This window comes from Castor canadensis, unplaced genomic scaffold (genome assembly GCF_047511655.1).
Source record: "Castor canadensis unplaced genomic scaffold, mCasCan1.hap1v2 HAP1_SCAFFOLD_181, whole genome shotgun sequence".
In the NCBI taxonomy this organism is placed as follows: Eukaryota; Metazoa; Chordata; class Mammalia; order Rodentia; family Castoridae; genus Castor; species Castor canadensis.
Genome location: NW_027395383.1, coordinates 1 through 16,858, shown reverse-complemented (window position 1 = coordinate 16,858; position 16,858 = coordinate 1). Strand labels below are relative to the sequence as shown.

At 37.7% G+C, this 16,858-nt stretch overlaps 1 long non-coding RNA gene across 6 annotated transcripts in view; it reads right to left on the bottom strand.

Moving 5' to 3' along the window:
• Window positions 1-16,762, bottom strand: part of LOC141420441 (uncharacterized) — a 33,823-nt gene extending 17,061 nt beyond the window's left edge. The window contains exons 1-4 of one of the 6 annotated variants that reach the window (XR_012444978.1): window positions 15,782-16,756; window positions 8,185-13,298; window positions 7,548-7,628; window positions 5,503-5,578 (exon numbers count right to left, since the gene is read on the bottom strand). This is a non-coding gene — a long non-coding RNA (uncharacterized lncRNA). Of the gene's footprint in view, window positions 1-5,502; window positions 5,579-7,547; window positions 13,299-15,781 lie in introns of all 6 variants that reach the window. The other 5 variants (XR_012444977.1, XR_012444973.1, XR_012444975.1 and 2 more) reach the window with 5 other exon arrangements.
• Window positions 16,763-16,858: the final 96 nt, after the last annotated feature.

The window sequence follows — 16,858 nt, the reverse complement described above, 5'->3', positions numbered from 1 at the left end:
GATCAGCAAATATTTCTCAAATGAATATTAAACAGAACAGACAGTCTAGTGCGCTTGATTATTTTGACTTTGACTACTTTGGTTGCAAAATACCTCATTCAAATGTCAAGGACCTCAAACAAGCAAAACAGAATTCTGGGAGAGTGGCTGTGAGTCCCAGAACTCATCATGGCCTCCTTCTAACATTAAACTATGGCAAGGGGTAGGGGCAAGGCTGAAATGGGAGGAGAATGTGTAATTTAATCCCTAATTGCACCTTATAATGGTAAAAAGCAATGTCATCATCAAAAACAAAATCTGAGAAGCATCATAGCCAAGATGAGCTAAAGAGACTGCAACTAAACATAATATGCTATCCCAGATGGGATTGTGGAGCAGAAGAGTGTTAGGGGAAAACTAAGGAAATAGTAGTCAACTGTAGACCTTCTTTAATGTATTGATAGTGGTTTGTTAACTGTCACAAATGTACTGTACTTTGCAAGATGGTAACAATAGGAGAACTTGAGTGCTGGAGTTGGGTGTGTGGGAAACATCTGAACCATTTCCTCACTTCTTCTGTAAATCTAAATGTAATCTAAAGTGAAAATTAAACTAAAATTTAAAAGTTAAAATCCATTTGTTTAAAACAAGCTATATAACCTACACTTTATTAAACATGTTAAACTCCTGAGGATGGTAATGATAGCTATCAAATGGCAAATAGCTATGATTCAGCAGGCAATATAAAATGTGTTATTTCATTTACGCCTTAGAACAAACCATTGAGGTGGGCAGTATTATTCTTATTTAGTGAATGAAAAAATTGAGGCTTAGAGATTTCCTGTGATGTATCCTTGGTTACACAGCAACTGTGTGGCAAACTCAGGAGTTGAATCCAGGCTTTTGTCTTTTTGTTTCATCCCAAAGATTGCTGGCGTGAGTCAGATTGTTTGATCTTTTCAGTAGGAAAGGCGGCTGTCCTAGCTATCATCCCTTAGATGCCCCTTGTTTCTATCCTTAACACCATAGTACCACTTGGGACCTCCTTATTTTCCATGCAAAATTGGAATAGCCTCTTATCCAGTCTCTCTACCTTCACTCTCTCATTCTACTCCATTCTACACATGGCTATCAGATTAATCATTTTAAAGGACAACTCTATTTATAGTACTCCCTTCCAAAAACTCCCTTAATGCTTACTGCAAAAAGTCCAGACTACCTTCCCTGGCCCCTACCTTTTCATCTTTAACTCCTTCCTCTTCATCTTCCTTTCCAGTGTTAGGAGTCTTTACTTCCCATTTCCTAACAAGTTTTCTTTTCTCTATTTTAAATTCAGCAAATATGGATTGACTTCCAGGGCTGAAGGAAGTTAACAAAACTCATGAGACTCAATCTAGATCCTCCGGGGTTGCTATGTAGTGAAAAAGCAGACATGCAGCCACCGTCATATAGGGAGCTAAATGAAACACATCTTTATACTAACAAATCTGAAGACAACAGAGGAGGAAAGTGCTGCAGGAGTGATGGTCTCATTACACCTGGGGATCCTGGAAGGCTTCCCAAAGAGGTACTGTTTGATCTGTTGGATAAGTTGACATTGATAGGGAGAGAACTGGAATAGCTTCTGTGATTTACTTACTCCTAGAAAGCTCTTGCCTCAGCTCTGTTGGCCCCAAACTGACTCATCTTTGCAGGCCCTACTCTTTCTCTGTACTTCTGTTGTCATTTCCTACCTTTCACAATAATACTTACCCTTTCTAACTTGTATTATAGTTAACTGTTCTTTACTTCTCTTACTAAGTAAGCCCTGAAGACTTGAGGAAAGGGAATGCCATTGTTTCATCTGTGTCTGGACCAGAGCCCACTCCCTCGCGTCACCCTTACACTCCGAAGGACAGCATTTCCACTGCTGAGCGACACACCCAAGAACGCACTGGTTCTGTTTACTTCTAGGTGTAAGGCTCTTGCCCCAGAGCTCCAGACCAGGAGAGGAAAGCCAAGGAGACCTAGGGCTGCTGTCATGCCCTCCTCTGGGCACTCAGCTCCTGAATTAGGAAGTCATTCAAAGAGAAGCAGCCATTGTCCCTGTCTCTAGCACTAGAGTACTTACTGGCTCCAAAATTTTGCCTGGGCAGAGAAGCAGGCCATAAAACAGAGGTCCAAGTCTCTCCCCAAAGGCACAGACTTCGTATACAACAGTGTGGAAAAGTTCAAATGAAGGGTGCTCTCTCAGTGTAGGTTTTGGTAAAAGGCAATTGGAGACTGGCAGATTTGTGGGGATATAAACTAAACTGTTGGATCTGTTAGGTTGCTAGAAGGAAACTAGGAAAGCCAGCCAGGAACAGCTCTTTTGAAGTCAGAATAAATTTTACATACTGACCTTGAGAACTGCCACCATAAAAGAAACTAAACTTGATTGGATCGGTTTGCGATACAATTTAGGCCCCAGGACTTTGTTAAAAACAACAGAGCAATGAGCCTGTGCATGGTCAGGAGAAGAGACAGACGAAGAAAGCTCCATCCAAATGAGTGCCATCTCTGGGTGGCTGGGCATACTCAAGGCTGTGCCCCTCAGGCATCATAAGAATCTTCACACTGCTGGGGGTTGGGGGTAGACTGACTTATAGCTAAAACATACAGAAGAACTCCTAGAACTCAATAACAAAAAGAAAAACAACCCAATTGTTGTGTAATTGGGCAAAGGACTTAAAACATTTCTCCAAAGAACATAAACAAATGATCAATAAACGCATGAAAAGATGTTCAATGTCCTCAGTCATTTGAGAAATGCAAATCAAATCCACAATAAGATATACCTCTTGAATCAAAGAACTGAATACAACAAGTATAGGCAAGGATGCAGTAAAACTGGATTCTTCTACATTGCTGGTAGGAATGTGAAATGGTGCAGCCATCTTGGGAAATAGATCAGTAGTTTTGCAAAATGTGAACCAGAAATTCCATCCAAAAGAAATGAAATCCTATGCATATCCACACAGAAACTTTTGACTAATGTTCTCAGTAGTATTACTTATAATAGTCAAAAAAGTAGAAGCATTACAAACATTACAAACGTCCATCAACTGATAAACATAATGTGTATGATACATCCACTCCGTAGGGTACCCACAGGATATAAAAAGGAATGAAGTACTCACATATACCAAACATGGATGAACTTCAGAAGCTACATTAAAAGTGAAAGAAGCTAGGAACAAAACACAATGCCTTGTATGATTCCATTTATATGAAATGTTCCAGAAGCAAATCTATAGAAAGTAACTAGGTGTCAAAGCTGGTGGTGGGAAGAGGAAGAGGCTGCTAATGAACATGGGGCTTATTATGGGGTGATGAAAATGCCCACAGTGATTGACTGCACAACTCATGCAACATACTAAAACCATGAAGCTGTACACTTTTCAGTGAATTTCTGGTATGTGAGATGTCTCAATAAGAATTTTAAGTCCTTGATCCTCTTTATTACTAAAGCTACCCAGCTTTAGTTTCTATAATTTACCAATATGGGCCTTCAAAACCCTTTGCCCAGTTCAGTTCTCCAATTCTTTTCACATTTCCCCCTTAATTGGAATCCCCTCCCTAAGGTATAGTCAAGTCACATATTCATTTGGAAGATTTTCCTGACCAGATCAATCCTTCTTCACCTAATTTTGCTCTAATTCCGTATCTCTCATAACTGGCAGCACCGTAATCTCAAATGTATACATAAAGTCATTTCACCTTATTCCCCTTGAATTCTTGCCTTAATCTCTTTTACTTTCTCAGCGACAAGTAACAAATGCTTCTGGACTTAAAATGGGGTTCATCCACCTAAAAACTAGCTAGCATTTGTTGCCCTTAATGCAGAGAAACTAAAGCAGATACCTTAAAAGCAACTGAGGCCAATAGGAAAAGGGGAACAGGTACTAGAGAAAAGGTTAGATCAAAAAGAATTAACCTAGAAGGTAACACCCACGCACAGGAAATCAATGTGAGTCAATGCCCTGTATAGCTATCCTTATCTCAACCAGTAAAAACCCTTGTCCCTTCCTGTTATTGCTTATACTCTCTCTACAACAAAATTAGAAATAAGGGCAAAATAGTTTCTGCTGGGTATTGAGGGGGGGGGGAGAGGGAGGGGGCGGAGTGGGTGGTAAGGGAAGGGGTGGGGGCAGGGGGGAGAAATGAACCAAGCCTTGTATGCACATATGAAAAATAAAAGAAAAAAAAATGGGGTTCATCCCAATAAACCTACTCAGTGTAAGTTAAAAATGGATTTAATATACCTAACCCAGCCAACATCCTACTAAGTAGCACACCACACAGAGTTTTGGTTTTGGCCCCAGGACTGTGGTTGACAGAGCTGCAGTCTGCTGTCGCTGCCCAGCATCATGAGAACATTCACCCACATACTGTTAGCCCAGGAGGTCAAAATTCAAAGTATGGTTTCTGGGCCAGTGAGTGGGGCTCAGTAAGTGCTTGCGTAGCACGTGCATGGCACCAGGTTTATTCCCTGGAACCATAAAATCAAAACCAAAGTATGTTTCTGTTGAATGCATATCATTCTTGCACAACTGTGAAGTTGAAAAATCCTACGTTGAACCATGCTAAATTGGAAACCATCCATGTTACTTCAGTATTGTAAAGACCAAACATAATTTTGTGAACTCAGCTAGAACCTTAAGACAAACAGGAAAAAGTTTACAAACAAATACTCCTGTAGAATCAGTAATGTCAAAGTGAATAACAAGCATGATCTGTCCTTTATAAACCCTGCCAGCTCACCAGCTTTACATGGCAGAACCTCAACTATGTCTCTATATCCCTTATAACATTTAGTACAGCATCTTGAACACAGATGGCACCAAAACTCTGCTGAATAACAAATGATTAGTACATGAATGCAACTTATGTATGTATTGAGTAGTCCTCAAACCTTAACAAATATCCCAAATCTTAAAACAGGAAATGGAGATGAAAGAAAGAAAACTAAAATACGGGGCTAGGCATAGTGGTATATGCCTATAATCCCAGTTACCTAGGAAGCTGAGATTGGGAAGATTACAGTTTGAGGCCAGCCTAGGCAAAATATTAGTGAGATTCCATCTCAAAAAAAACTGTAATCTCAATTACATGGGCAGCATAAGGAGGAAGATGGAGGTTTGAAGCCAGCCTGGGGCAAAAATACTAGACCCTATCTGAAAAATAACAAAAAAGGGCTGCTGGTGGCATGGCTAAAGTGGTAGAGTGTCTGCCTGGCAAGTGGAAAGCCCAGAGTTTAAATCCCAGTACCTCCAAAAAAAAAAAAAAAAAAAAAGGAAGAAAAAGAAAGGAAGGATGGGGCATGCATTCACTTTTCAATATGAGTATTAGAAGTATGTATCCTTATTGTGCTTTTTCAAGGTAATCTCTTACTGCTGCCCTCTAACCTTAGTGTGTGGTGGGCATCCTTAGCTTTCAATAACTACTGCCAGAGAAGAAAAGAAGACCACTAAAGGACCCAAGAATTTAAATATAAAAGTGTACCTCTTCCTAAAAGTAGGGGCCAAGATTCACACTCCTATGCCTCTTCTAGCAGCCAGGAAGAAATTAACAATGAATCCTAGAAGGACAGAACATGTGAGGTGAGAATAAGGAGCACTGGTTCCAAAGAATAGAGGGTTGCCAGGGGCAAAACAGAAATCTTATTATTTGAACTTCTGAAAACAACAAAGATGGTAGGTTGGTCATACAAAAAACACAAGCCACAAATGGCTAAAATCCCTGATCCAGACCAAGTGTAGGAACCCAGAATCAGTAAATCCAAAAGCAGGTCTTTCTGGTACTTTGAACAGCCAAGCCTAATTCCACTAGTAAAATTTCCCTCCCAAGCCCTGAAATAATATGAACACAAAACACCTGTCACTTGTCATACTGTTTTAGAAATGTTTTTTCCTCTTTCTAGTCATACTTTTCTGGTAACTTGTGTTGGGTTGTTTAGAGGGCAGAATACACACATTGTAATCACTCAGATCTGCTTAGATTTCCCTGGTAGCAAAGCAGTTAATTCCAAATTTATCCTTATTTAAGTTTGGTAGAGACTTTTTAAACTTGTTTGAGTCTCTTTAAAAATTCTTTTTATTTGTAAACACCTTTAAATTACACCTTTGCTTTCCTGCATTTAAAAAAATATTCAATGGTTTAGATTAAGGGATTATGGCATTTCATTTTTCTTCACTTCATATAGAGTACTAAAGAGCAAAGACAAAGATAAAACCAAGAAGACAATGTTTCTTAGAATATTATTTTTTTCATTTGCTATCTTTTTTTGCATTCATATATACAGGTGCTAACACTCTGAATATTAAATGAGGCATTTGTATTTGTTTGTTGTTTTGACACAGGATCTCACTATGTAGCCCAGGGTGACCTTGAACTTGTGATTCCCCTGCCTCTGCCTTCCAGTGTTGGGATTATAGAAATGTACCACCATGCCCAGTTCTCAAAAAAGCATTTGTATTCTGGGTTTCTTTTTTCCAGAAGACTAATTACCATCAAGATGTTCTTCATGTATGAAGGAAGATAACATTCAATTACTACTCTTAATGACCTCAATGAAGATATCCCAGTGAATGCTTTGTTTAACAACATAAAGAGGACACATCATTTTTAACAGTTAAAAAGTACTGAAACAAGAAAGCAGTTACATATAAATTTTGCAAGTTGATAGAATCAGGCAAATGTACAAAAAAAGACCTTGATTTTTAGGGATAAAGGAGTTGGTAAATAAATATGAGATAGGGTCTCATTATGTAGCCTTGCCTGGCCTCAAACTAGCAATGCTCCTGCCTTAGTCTCCCGAGTGCTGAAGTTCTAAGTGTGAGCTACTACACGTGGCTTAGGCAGTAAGGGCAGGATGGCAGTACCTGGCACATACTACAAGCTCAAAATATGACTGCTAAATAAAGAACTAAACTAAGAGCCTTCATGAGGTACACAGAACATAAGTCATTTCTTATGAAAAATGAACTTATTTAAGAATTTTAAAAAGGGAGGGTGGGTACAATGGCTCACATCTGTAATCCCTGTTACTCAGGAGGCAGAGATTAGGAGGATCATGGTTTGAGGCCACCCTGAGGGAGAAAAAGTTCACCAGATCCCATCTCAAAAAGAAAAAAAAAAAAGCTGGGCATGCATCTGTCATCCCAGCTATGTTAGAGGCCAGAGGCAGGACTGTGGTTCAGGCTGGCCTGAGGCCCTCGGTTCTAACCCCAGTACAGCCAAACAACTTAAATATGACTTAAGCTAAAAATATTAACTATGTATTGAATTTACACAAGAAATATCTTAAAAGCCTTGCAAATCTCCTTAAATTTCCCTAGTCTGCCAATTTAGTAACTTAAATTCAAAATTAAAAATTCACTTCTTCCAGTTACAGTGTAAGTAATATGGCTGATAGGACAGAAAACTGGAAGTTTGAATGATTTTTAAGAATTACATGGTCTTCTGTCCACACAACTAAATAAATTTAAAGTGAACACTTGGAAAAGAAAATCAAACAGCAATGTCTCCAAAAAGAAAACACAACTTACCTCGACTTGAAAAAGCTCTCCAGCTCCCTCACAGTCACTGGATGTGGTTACTGGGGTATGAATATGCACAAAACCACTGTCCTGGGGAAAAAAAAAGAAAAAGAAAAACTGCTCTTTTCAATATATCTGCATATGAAACAATTCCAAGAACACATACCGTCTTACACTACAAAAATGCACTAAGAGAATGCCATATCTAATCCCTCCAAAACTCCTCAACTTTAAGACTGTTGAGAGATCAGTTGAGTGGTTTTCTTCATTTGCTGGGTTTTTTTGTTTGTTTGTTTTTATTTTTGAGACGGGGGTCTCACTGTGTATCCCAGGCTGGCCTCAAATTCGTGATCCTCTGGCCTTAGCCTCCCAAATGTTGGGATTACAGATACACACCACCATGCTCCCTGAGTTGAGTGTTTTACCATGTACAGAATCACAAAGAATTTTAAGTCTGGAACAGACTTTGATATCAACTTGTGTAACTTCTTCATTTCAAACATAAGGAAATCGAGTATCAGAGAGACATCATGAATTTGCAAAAGTCACGCAACCAGTCAGTGGCTAGGTCCTCAGGAACTATTTGTAATCCTATTTCTTCTGCCCACTTCTCTAACATGCTGGTGGTGATTTAAAACACACTCACCAAGGCTAATGGGTGATGAAGATGTTGGCCAAGCTGCTAAGGGAATGCAAAGTGAGCAACATCAAGTTCAGTTATCATGGAAGGGAACATCGATTGTAAGCAATTATCAAAAAGAAGAACAATTAAGGTCAACACACAAACAGGGACTGAAGAATAAACAGCAAAGTTGCAGAAATGACTTTCAGGGAGTCTCTGTCACTCAATCGATGGCAGAATGCTTTGCTCACTGCATAGGAATATTCTGAGCAGCACCAAGTCCATCCATTACCGAGGCTTCCAATCAAAAGTCTGAGACGATTTCCATTAGTGAACCACAAAAGCTGTTGCTAGTAGGATTAAAATAACCTGTCAACTTCAAGGTTATGCTTCTTTCATTCTGACCATGGATGGAGCCAAAAGGTTACATTCAGCATAGATACGGTAGAGTGGGAGTGAAGGCAGGTGAAAGTGAATTTATAATACAAAGGCAGAAAAGTACGTGCTTAATGCAAAATTTAGCTATGAAATCAATACAATCAATTCATACATTCATGTCTCTGCCAAGTTCCACCTGTCCAGGTGGAACATCTCCAGGTATTATCAGGGACCTCCCAAATAGGACACTTCTGAATTCAAGAATTCTGGTTTGAATACAAAATATTTAGTCAATGACTTGCTTCATGATATAGAGGGTTAAATATTCAAGCTATAAATATGTACTTGAACCTGAGAGCAGTATGCCTAGAGGTGCTGTGCAGAGCACGTTATAGAGTGCTAACGAGATATAATCAATAACACTACTGCATAAAATTTTTATCTCCTAGGAGCCAAGAATATGGACACAAACCATTTATTCCACACGAATGTAGGCAACTATGCGCATGTGCACAGTAAACAAAGAAAAGTGAAAAGTCCAAAGGAAACCAGGGTGGGGAAGGGGAGGTAGAAAGAGAGAAAAAAACTTTGTAACTAAATACAATTGCTAAAGTTAGTACTGCTTAAATGCCACAAGAAATAACACTGTAAACCTGAAGTAAATAACTATCACATAAGGAATGGGATTTAAAAAAAAAAAATCACACAAGGAGTGAGAATTATCTTTAATAATACCAACCTTTTCAATAAAGGTTTACCAGCTGCTAAAAATGCTCCTCAAAGTCCATTACATTACCAAACACTATAAAGGAGGAAATAAAAAGAATAAAGCAGCGCAAATAAAGTCAAAGAAGGAAAGTGAGAGTGGAAGCAGATAGAAAAATGGACAGGAAGTAACAAAGAAAGGTGGAATACTGTCACTGTCTGCCTCAAATGGGTTACCAGCATCAGATACTTATGCTATCCCACAGCAAAGGGGTTCCTGATTAGGGATATGCCCACCAGAGAGAGGCTAACACTGCACTCAATTTTCAAGATTCCATTCCCTACCTCCAAATACCTACATATTTTGATACACATTTTAGAACCAGATATTTTATAAGGCTCTGAGTATCTAAAAATTACAAAATTCACATACACATCACTCAGAAGACTGATGGACTATATTTTTCTTTCACACATAACCAAAATAACTATCACTATTTAATCAGCATCAACAAAAAAGAAATACAAGAAGAACTGCTCAACACTCACCATTGGCAACAAAAGTAACAAGAAGAAAGAAAGAAACAAAAAGCCATAAAAACTATAAAAAGCAGTCACACAGACTGAAAAGCACCAGAGTAAAGACTACTGCACTCCACAGAAGACTTGGAGTCTGCTATAAGGAGGAGGATAAGCCCTAAAACTCACAGGCAGAACCTTCCTATAGTAACAAACCAAAGAAACAGTACCAAATACCAGATAACACATAACTATTACTTAAGTATACCCCAGAGTACTATAGTGACTTCTTTAAACAATTCAGTACCAAATGTCACACATACAAGTATATAACATAGAATGAGACATCAGGATTTTTCAGTTAAAAAGTGAATTTACAGCACTTGACAAGTGTCTATCTTTATAACTCTCCATCAATAGTGCTAGAACTCAAGTTATTTTCAACCATATAGATGTTATAAAACTTTTACTTCATTGTACTTAATTTTCTTGTTACAGATTTTTCTTATTTTTAAATTGTTTAGACTATGTGTAAAAGCTTCAATTGATAATGAAACATAAGTACGTAAAGTTTACTTGTCAACAGATGGCCAATACTACCACCTAGTGGTCAAAAATCTGTAAAACTGTTTCAGAATTAAAGCTGGCACACTTTTCAGCAGCTGTTGAAGTCAATGGGAAAAACTGCATTTTTGGAAGTAAACAGATTTTATGTTTGTGTGGTTCAAGCACTACTGAAGAGCCATATGGAAGTTGTATAAGTAAGCTTGTAAGAGCATATGTATTGAATCTCTCTGTGTAGCCCCAGCTGGCCTCCAACTTGCAATCTTCCTCCTCAGCCTCCTGAGTACTGGGATCACAGGTGTGCAGCACCTCAGCCAGGCTCAGCTGTAAGCTTTATCTGCTGGACCAGATAAAGGTCACTTGGTGCCCTCCCAGTGACATGATGTACTTATCTTTGAGCAAGATGGAGAAACGGATTGGATCCCTCTTACCTGCAACAAAACAAAAACAATAAAAACAAGGCAAAGCACATGAAGCAGTCAGTGCTTTTCAAAATACTGGCTATCAGATACCAGACAACAAAAGACAGTGCTCTCCAAGTGATGGGAAACAAACATGATGAACTCTACCAGTCACCCAGCTTACAACACTGAAATTTTCCAGCCACAGCATAGGAGGAGAAAGTTAAAGTGGGGCCAAGCACTCAATGAGTTGAGAAGAGACAGCTAAGAGTCTGGGAGACCAAACTGGCTAGATTTTCATGAGAGGAAAGAACTTCCCAGAGAACTCCAGGGATTTGCAAAGGGGCATTTAGGAGTAGAGAATTAATTAGTATATGCATGGAGGAAACCACCCAAGAATTAGGAAAGAATGATCTAGAAAAGTTAGAGGAGAAGGGTGTGGTGGTACATGACTGTAATCCCAGCTACTTGGTAGGGAAAGGCGGGAGGATCGAAAGTTTGAGGCCAGCCCAAGCAAAGTTATCAACAACCTGTTAGGGAAATCTTATCTCAAAAACAAAAACAAAAGGGCTGGGGCATAGCTGAAGAGATAGAGCAGTTGTGAGTGTGACGCCCTGGTTTCAATTTCCAGTACCACAAAAATAAATCAATAAATTAAATAAGTAAACTAGAAGAAGCAGCGTGTAGTATTTACATATTGGCTGAATGTTCCCACAAACCTAAGTGGAAAAACTCATAATTCACAAGCACAAGGTAGAGTTAGTTCTCAGGAAGACCACACTGAGCACTATTCCATATCTGCTAAACAAAAACAGAAGCAAAGCCCCAAAAGATCAGTTTGACTGCATACCAGAACAAAGTTCAAGAAGCTTCATAGGTATCCAGCACCCAACAACATAAAATTCATAAAGTATGGCATCCAATCAAAAATTAGCAAACATACAAAGAGGCAGAAAACATAACCCAAAATGAAACTAATCAATCTATCAAAAGTAACTCACAACTGACAGACATGTTAGAATGAGAAGAATATAAAAACACTTTTTAGATTAACATTGTACTCCATATGTTCAAAAAGTTAAGTACACATGGAAGATATTAAAAAAAATAATAATAATAAGGCCCAGCTGTCTATGGTGGTTCTTAATCCCAGCTACTTAGGAGGCTGAGACAGAAGGATCACATATTGGAGACCAGCTTGGGCAACTTATTGAGACGCTATTTCAAAATAAAATAAAAAGGAGCTAGGGATATACCTCTTGCCTACAAGAGTGTTTCCCTAACATGTAGGAAGCCCTGGGTTCAATTCCCACTACATCAAAAACAAAACAAACCCCAGTCCCAGTGAACACCTGCCTATGAGTTTATAATGTATGATATGAAAAACACACTGAATGAGAGTAACAACAAATTAGGCACTGCAGAAGAAAAGATTAGTAAACTTAAAGACAAAGCAAATGAAACTATCTAAAAGAAACAGAAAAAATTTGTTTCAAAGAAAAGTACATTAGGGTGCTAAAGGGTATCATCAAGTGACCTAATATATAGGTCATTTCAGTTCCCAAAGGAGGGAGGTAACAGAAAAAGTATTTGAAAAATTATTGGCTAAAACAATTTCATAAGCCAGGCACAGTGGCACATGCTTGAAATCCCAGCTACTTAGAAAGCTAAAGAGGAGGACAGCAAGTTCAAGGCCAGCCTGTGTAAGACCCTGTCTCAAAAAACTATGTTTTTCATGAAAATCATAAACTCATGGATCCAAGAAATTCAACAAACCCAAAAGAAGCATAAAGAAAACTGTGCCAAGGCACATTACAAATTCATAAAAAGCAGTGATAAAGAGAAAATTTTAAACTCCATAGTGGTGGGGGAAGAGAAAACGAAACAAGTTACATGTAGAGAAACAATCCATCCTGAGAGTAGGGCGAATGAGAGCCAGGACAGTGGCACCTATAAAGTACTTAATTGCACCTGTAATCCCAGCACTCAGCCTGGGCAACATAATGATGCCCTGTTTCAATTAAAGCAAACTTCCCAACCCATTAACTTATAATTCTATATTCAGAAAAGGTATCATATGAAAAATGAAGGTGAAATAAAGACATTAAAGACATACAAATGTTTGGGGTTACAGGTGTGTCCACCATCTTAACTGCAGGGAAGATTTCATGGGTATGCACATATGCCAAAATTCATCAGACTGTATACTTGTTTGTCCAGTATTTTACGTCAATTATTCTTCGATAAAGCTATGAAGCAAACTATGCGCACACACAAGATACATACATACACACAAACACACACATATACACATGCCTGTTTTAATTAATTCTGCACAAAACATATAAAGGTGCTTGGAACAAACAGTGACAAGAACTTTCAGGAAAACACCCAGTGTTGTAATTATTCAACTTCTTCTCAAGAAACACTACCTTAAAGAAGGAATGAATAGCAGCTGTGGCTTCACTGCGACCCTCAATATAGAAGCCAGAGCATTAGTCCTACACCTGAGGTGAGGATACTGTCTCAAGTATCCAGAGGATGCCTCTCTTTATACTTGATAGGGAAAGCCTGGGAATAAATAGAAAAAAATTAGAAAACAAACCCCCAAAAAACAAAACCAAAAAATATCCTACTTTATAAAACCAGTTTCCAGAGCACTTTTTAAACAGTAGTGCTTTAGAACAAGACCAACATGCTTTTTATTTCTTAATATCTCAGATTACAGTACACATTATTCCTACCAGGTAAGTAGAATGGTAAGTGGATTCAGAGATGTGGTTTGAAGCCAGCTCTCCTACTCATTGGCTAAGGTGCTTAGCATCACTGAGACTCACCTGTTATTTATCAAGCTACCCATTATCAGCTACTCACTAGCTGTCAATCTCCTCTTACAAATGAAGAGATTAGCATAGAACTATGCAAAGCAATCCACTGTTTGGCACACAAGAGTTCAGAATATTATAGATATTAAAATGATTTTTCCTACCATTGTATGCACACAGCTGGAATTCTATTTTAAAATCACCCCAGTCTCTTCAAAGTACTGTTTATCAACAAGTTGCTGCTATCTAAGAACATGAGGGAGGGCCAACAGCTTTCTTTCATTTTTAGCAGAATACTGAAGATTTACAATAATTTTTAAAGGAAAATATGACTTCAACTTGAAATATTTCCAACCTTCCCACACTCATGTTACCAAATTAAGAAGACAGATATATCCTTTCAGACAAAAAACCAAAATGTCATTAAAAAAGAAAAGGTAATAGAAATGCTTAAAAAGAGCTACACTGGCAGCCTGCTTCTTTGAGAGTTGTCTGTTCTTTTCAGGTCTTGTGAATATACTGATTTTTATATTGTGAAGACGTAAGTACCACACTAACAGGAAAACGTGGCCACATTAATTGAGATCTCAGACCGCTAGGTGTTCAAAATTCTCTCATGTCTAAATACTTTAAAAAAACACTGAACTGAAGGTGAAAGTAACAAACTAACAGAAGCCAAGGGAGAACAATTTAAAAATAGGAAAACATATGGCAATTTTTAATATTTGTAGGTCCCTCTGAAAAAAGCAAACCCAGGCTGGCAGAGTGGCTCAAGTGTTAAGAGTGTCTGCCTAGCAAGTATGAGGCCCTGAGTTCAAACCCTAGGGCCTCATACTTGCTAACCAAAAATGGTTAGCTTCTCCATTCTTGACTTCCAAATTATTTCACTCTATTTTTCAGAAACCTTAGACCCTCATTCCTAATCTTACATGTCAATTAGAATTTTTGGAAAATTACTCAGAATGACATTTTAAAAGAAAATTATTCCACTTTATTTCCTTACATTTAATTTTTTCCATTGCTCCAAAAAAACTACAAATGAATTAAGATGTTATAATTTTCCTGTATTTTTTCCTCATGAAACATTTGAAAATAATAAGCAAAGACAGAGAAGTCAAATGGCTAGAATGTAATGTTCACATGTGCCACTACTTGTTGAACTGTAGGCAATTCATTTTGCTTGGCTGGGCCTCATTTTCTTCATTGCTATGAATTTAATGAATTAGATTGATAACTTTTTATTTTATTCCCTATAAACTCTTTATCAGGCTTATAAATATAAAGCTATTAATAGAAATCTTGTAAAAAACAGATATAAAAATCTCTTAATATAGAATCTTTTTGTCTGTTCAGCCCAAATATTACAACAGTTTAGATCAGAACCATCTAATAGAACTTCCTCTGATCAGTGGAAATTCTCTGTATCTGCACTATCCAATATGGTAGCCAATAGCAACATTTGGGCACCAAATACCATCAAAGAACTGGGATTTTTTTTTGAGGAAGTGTACTGGGGGCTTGAACTCAGTGCCTCACACTTGCTAGGCAGGCACTCTACCACTTAAGCCATGCCTCTAGCCCTCTTGTTTAATTTTAGTTGATTTAAAATCAAATAACCATAGGTGACTAGTGACTACTACTCTTAGTTGATCAGTTCTGGACCATGCAAAAATCACTTTTAGCTTTCCTAAGAATGTAAAGCTGAAATGGTATTTCCTGGTATGAGTCTGTCATTGTGGCTGACTGGGCATGCTTGCAAAAGCAGTGAGTCTTAACTATGACAGACAACATAGAGATGCACAGATCAATACTTAGCTCTTACTCAGAAGACTAAGATCTTTACACAATAATTTTGTTACTATCTCTAAAGGCTCTAAGGCCTGTTTCAATTATCAGGGAAGCTGGGTTGGAGGCCTGGCTCAAGTGGTAGAGCGCCTGCCTAGCAAGCTCAACACCCTAGGTTTAAACTCCAATAATACCAATTACTAGGAAAGTCACAAGTGAAATACGTTCTATGTGCCGTATTCCCAATAATCACACTTAGGGCTGGGATGTAGCTCGGTGGTACAGTGCTTGCCTAGCGTGCGCAAGGCCCTGGGTTCGATCCCAGCACCAAAAAAGAAAAAGACAAAATGAAAAAAAAACAATGCCAATAATCACACTTAAAACAGATTGCAAATATTCTAAATTAAACCAAAACAGCCTTCACAAAAGTGTTACTGAGCATACCTTGGCATCACAATTTCCAATAACTTCAATTTTTTCTGCCTTCAATTCCACATTTTGCCCTCTGGATGGGCTTTTTACCAGCTGTCCCTGGGCTTCCACAGAACTTCCGAAAGCCAGTTCTCTACAGTAACCCAAAATAGAAACAGAGAGTTAAGAATTTGGAATTAAGCGGTTATATAAGTATTCTTATTAAAAAGTAAATTGACCAAAATTTTTGTCTTTGATAACATACTATGGTAACGTAAGAGGCTATCATTGGGGAAGCTAGGTGAGAACCACATGGGAATTCTCTGTATTATGTGATATCTTTTTTCTTTTTTTGAGACAGGGTCTCCTCATGCTTAGCCCAAGCTGGCCTTGAACTTTTGATTCTTCCAAGTGCTGGGATTATAGATGTGTACCAATGCACTGGCTTATATCATATTTTTTATGTTTTTATTATTTATTTCTAGCTAGATGGTTTTAGCATATATACACTACTTTCTTGTTTAAAAAAAATGTATTTTCTAGTTCAAGTTTACCCACAAATTAACTGTATGACTACTACAGAAAGTGACATGTACTCATTTATTTTTAAGAATCATCTATTAAGAAGTTGGAATAATGACTGAATTGCCATTCCAGTTCTAACATTTCATAATTATAATAAATATAAGTGTCTTCTTTAATAAACTGTACAGAAATATTCAACACAGTAATACTGTATTAAAGTAAATAATGTCAGGAAATTCCACACCTAATTGTGTGTTTAGTATACAATATTCCCTTTTAAAATTTATTCTTATATAAATAAGAAAACTTATACAAATAAGACTAACCACTATTGCATCAAATACTTAAGTGTAAACCAAACAAAAGATGTGAATGACCTCTACAAGGAAAACTACAAACTTCTGAAGAAAGAGATTGAGGAAGACTATAGAAAGTGGAGAGATCTCCCATGCTCATGGATTGGTAGAATCAACATAGTAAAAATGTCGATACTCCCAAAAGTAATCTACATGTTTAATGCAATTCCCATCAAAATTCCAATGACATTCATTAAAGAGATTGAAAAATCTACTATGAAATTTATAT